The following is a 5155-nucleotide window of genomic DNA, read 5'->3' as shown; positions in this document are numbered from 1 at the left end:
TATGGATCAAAGATGCGAATTTAACTTCTTCAGCTAGGGAAGGTTGAACTTGATATACACCCCCTCTTGAAGGTGTGTGTCTGTCGGATTCCCTAGTAATCTCTCATTGTAGGCTCTTTTCTGTTAGGTCCTCTAGAAATTGTTAGGTTTCTATGAATTTTTTATTCATGAATTGACCCTGACACATAGATTCTAACATGATTCTTGAGTTTGGATCTAGTCTTTCATAAATGATTTCGCACAGCCTCCAAGTGTCTATTCTATGGTGTGGGCATTAACTCAAAAGATTCTTAAAGTGATCAAAGCACTTTCAAAAAGACTCACCTGGTAATTGATAAAATTGATTAATTTCATTCCTAAATTTGACAGTCTTATGGTGTGAAAAAATTTTTTTCAGGAACACTCTAACAAAATCTTCCCATGATGCGATGGATTGATTAGGAAGACTGTATAACCATTTTTTGGTACTATCTTTGAGGGCAAAGTTGATCAACCTAAGTTTTACAGCATCCTCAGTGAGCTGTTGAAGCCGCATCATGGTGCATACTTCCTCAAATTCCCTCATAAAAATATATGCATCCTCGATTTTGATGAAGTTAGGAAGCATGTTTATGATCTGAGGTTTAATTTCAAAATTGGTATCAGTTTGTAGCAGTCGGATACATGAGGGTTGGGATATCCCAACTGGATAGCAAAGGTCTTTCAAGACCCTAGGTTCATGTTCGGGTTCACCCATGGTGGGCTTAAGGTCTACTGGACTCGATGCAAAGTTTAGATCTATTCTCACTAATCGACCAGATAACCTTGTCCACGAAGAAATTTATGAATTTTTAATTATTTTTATAATTATTTTTATTTATTTTTTTTAGAAGAGGAAATAGATGAGAAAAGAATTTTAAAGATGGGGGCCTAAGGAGTCCTAAATCTAGAGACGATAGAGAAGAGCATTTTAATTAGGGTTAATATTTATAGGTTAGTAGTCACGTTATACAATCAATCCTAGCTAAGGATAACCCTAAATCTAGACAGCTTCTAACTTGTTAAGGTTGTGATAAACACTTAATTTAAGTCATTTAAAGCAAAAAATTATATTTAATTTATTTTATTTATTAAAAATTTGATACTTTTTTTATATTTTACAGGAAAGGTGATCGTCGATACAAAGAGTCTGATTCGCAGATCAAAAAGACTCAAGTTTGAAGAAAATTAGACTTAAAACAAAATTAAAATAAAAGAAGGATGCATCCGGTATTATAGAAAATGAAGATACTATGCAAGGAACCCAAAAAAGATATAGACATCATTTTAAAGAAACAAAAGTTTCTTTTTATAATTTTCTAATAAAAAAAGAGCGTAAGTGGTTTCCTAACAGCTAACGGGTCCGTGAAAGAAGATTGTGGGCGCGCGGCATTGCGGGTGCGCGGCATGGCGGGTTCGCGTGGAGTTTGTGCTGGCGGACACAGTGGCGACAGACGGACGCTCATGATAGCAGATGGATCTGAAAATTAAAGGAAGAAATATAATACTTGAAAATACTTCAAGAGGAAGAATTTGTATTTTCTTTATCTGCTTGTGATCTTTCCATCTCATCCATCCATCTTTTAGTTCTTAGTACTTTCTTTAGTCCCACATCTAAAAATCATGTAAAACTCCTCCCTCCTAACACCTATAAAAAGGCTCTTGTACTTTCATTTGAGGATCATCCCAGAAATTCTTCTAGAGCCTTGCATAAAGGAAGAGAAAGGGACTACTCCATGAGCAGCTAGGCTAGCAGTCTCGGAAGTGGAGAAGAAATTTTGTAACGACACAGAGTGGGTTTATTATTCTAAACTTTCTTGTATTTCTTTATATGCAATAAAGATTATACTTTTTATTTAAATCGTCATGAGTTCTTTATTTGCTCTCTTTCATATGCTTTAATTTATGCTAGATTAATATTAAGAATAACTTTTATTTTTCGGAGACGCACCGTGATCTACGGGTACGGAACGTGTCGAAAAAAGAAGAGTTATTTACCTAGTACTTTTCGAAGACGCGTCGTGATCTACGAGTACGGAGTGTGTCAAAGAAAGATAGATATTTTTTTTAAAATTAATCGCATCTATTTAATTAAAAAAAAAGGGATACAACTCTACTAGTGCAAAATTAATTCAAAACTCCCGAGCTCTTTATTTTCTAATTACATCAATTTTAAGATAATTTATTTTCTAAATCAAAACAACGCTTCTTTCTTTTATTTTGCAATCTCAACTTAGCCCAAGGTCCCTGAGGATACGAACTCGACTCATCCTACCTACGTAGTAAGTAGAGTTCTTTTTGGTGCTATCAACGACTACGCATCAAATTTTGGCGCCGTTGCCGGGGACCTTGGCACGGTTGAATTAAAAAAAAAATCACTGATATTTCATAATACTTAACTAAAATAGCGTAATCTCAAATATAAAAATTTCTAACTTGATTGGACACCTTATTTCTTTGCATTGCATCTCCATAATTAACTTTAAGGGCACAACCCATTAACTAAGATAAGGTAGAGATTTGATCACCCTTCCTTGGCCCACAAATCACTCCCTTGCATTTGTATAACCTAGACCTTAATCTAAAATTAATTAGACATTGACCCTAAGGATTTCAAGCTCATTAGGATAAGTAACCCTGAGAGTTGAACCAGGTTAGACTTGGTCAGCTAGCTGGTATCTAGGCAAGTGGTTTGCGGGACGACTAGACCCGAAGGAAGGTGATTTTTAATTGGTTCCGTTCGCTGACCTAGCCAATTTAATTGGTGTCTAAGGAAAGTAACGGAGGGACTCCCACCGACCTTACACTTATCTGGCCAGTTGGTTGGTCAAGCTCCGACTTGGAGGGCTTGAAAGCTAACTACAGTTAGGAGCTGTCTAGAACTAGGATAACTTTAGGATAGAGAGTCCACTGCGTGCTAAATTGATTGTAATTAAAATCTAACCACAACTAATTCTTCTATTAGTTTTAGGACTTCTTAGGATCTCTTCTTTAGAACTCTTTTCTCTCTTCTCTTCTCCTCTTAATAAAATAAAAACAATAATCCTTAATAGACTAGGATAGTCCTACATAGACCTTTTAGTTGCATATTAGGTCGACGATCACTAAAACCTGACTTGCAACCATTAGATGAAGAATTAGAAAAGACTCTTAGGACTATCCGAGTTAGAAATATGGCTGCACCTGGTGAGGCTAATCCTCCACGCTCATTGAGAGAATATTTCACTCCATCCTCGTATACCTACTCTCCATGCATTCAAGCACCTCCAGTAGAAGCTACCCAATATGAGATTAAGTCTAGCATTATTCAAATATTGCCATCATTCTATGGACTTAGTAACGAGGACCCATACAAACACTTGGATGAATTTCTTGAAATTTGTTTCACAGTAAAAATCCAAAACTTCTCCGATGATGCCCTTAGGTTGAAACTGTTTCCTTTCTCACTTAAGGACAAAGCCAAGTATTGGTTAAACTCCTTAGACTCTATAACCATTTCAATTTGGGATCATCTTCAGAGAGAATTTCTCAAGAAATACTTTTTAATTGGAAAAACAAATCAAATTAGAAAAGCTATCACTAGTTTTTTCCAATTAGAGGGTGAACTTTTTCATAAGACATGGGAAAGGTTAAGGGACCTCATTCATAAATGTCCACACCATGCTGTCCCTAAATGGCAATTTTGTCAGTATTTTTATGATGGTCTATCGGAGAAACACTGACAAATGGTTGATGCATCATATGGTGGGACATTCATACTAAAGAGTGAGGATGAAGCCTGGCAGCTTTTTGAAACACTTAGTGAGAATTTCCTACATCATATGTCTGCCACCTCTAGAGAACAACCCATGCTTCAATAAAAAAGAAGTGAAATTTATCAAATTGGAAACGTCATAGATATCCACAGTAAGGTAGATGAACTGTCCCAAAAATTAGATCATTTTTTAAATACTGGACAATCCCCGATTCCACCTAACCCAATCCAAGAAGTTTGTGCATTGTGTGCAAGTCTGAACCATTTTGTTAGTGAATGCCCAGCCACACCTCAATTTTTTGAGTTTATGCATGAGCAGGTTCAGCAAGCTCAAGTCCAACAAGCTCGCAGACCAAGAAACGATCCATATTCGAACACTTATAACCTCGGCTGGAGAAACCATCCAAATTTTTTCTGGAGACCACAACCAGTGGTTGGCCCTGCCGCACCTCGACCTCAATATCAAGACCCAACATATAGGCATGGACCATATCATCAATTTCAAAATGCTCCTCAATCGTCTACTACTGGTCACAGCTCAGTTTTTAAGGAAAAAGTTTTGAAAGCACTAGAACGATTAGAAGTCAACACTCAGACCCTTAACTCTCACACACAATCCATTGCTAAGCTAGAGACCCAAATAGGTCAACTAGCGACTGCATTCAGTAGGAGGGAAGGAGAAAAATTATCTAGCCAACCCGAGAGCAACCTAAGAGGATAATTTGTGATTGAGAGCTCTAATACCCCAGAAGCTTTTTCTGAACACGCCAAATCAATCATGACTCTGAGAAGTGGGAAGGTCATTGAACACACTAGTAAAACCAATTTGACCGACTCTAAATCTCTAACCGAAGCCAAATCACCCAAGAACAAGAAGGACCTTAAAATAGAAAATGAACCAACTGCACTGGAATCATCTTACTTGCCTAAAGCTCCATTTTCGGATGCCCTGAAAGCCCCTCTTCCTGCAGATAAAAAGGAAGGAAGACTCGACGAGATGTTGAAATTGTTTAAGCAAGTCCAAATTAATCTTCCCCTTCTAGATGCAATCAAACAGGTCCCTGTTTATGCCAAATTTTTGAAGGATTTGTGCACCCAAAAAAGTAAATCTAGATCACAAATCTCAAAGAAAGTACGCTTCACTGAACAGGCTAGTTCTGTCTTCCAGCATGTTACTCCTCCAAAGCTTAAGGACCCAGAAGCCCCCATCATTTTCTGTGTTATAGAAGATTATCACATTGAAAAAGCTCTTCTGGACTTAGGGGCAAGTGTAAATCTTTTATCTAGTTCGGTGTATGAACTTTTTGGATTCGGAGAACTGAAACCCACATCAGTCACACTGTAATTAGCCGACAGATCAATTAAGGAACCACGTAGAATGCT

At 37.2% G+C, this 5155-nt stretch overlaps 1 non-coding gene across 1 annotated transcript; it reads right to left on the bottom strand.

Annotated features, from left to right (window-relative positions):
• Positions 1 to 3579: 3579 nt before the first annotated feature.
• Positions 3580 to 3685, bottom strand: LOC140854220 (small nucleolar RNA R71). Its single transcript, XR_012137353.1, has one exon. It is a non-coding gene; the product is annotated as a small nucleolar RNA R71 (small nucleolar RNA).
• Between the last annotated feature and the right edge of the window lie 1470 nt (positions 3686 to 5155).

The sequence above is a fragment of the Elaeis guineensis genome, chromosome 15 (assembly GCF_000442705.2).
Source record: "Elaeis guineensis isolate ETL-2024a chromosome 15, EG11, whole genome shotgun sequence".
Lineage (NCBI taxonomy): Eukaryota > Viridiplantae > Streptophyta > Magnoliopsida > Arecales > Arecaceae > Elaeis > Elaeis guineensis.
The sequence above is the reverse complement of the archived record's forward strand: the minus strand, read 5'-3'. Positions and strand labels throughout refer to the sequence as shown.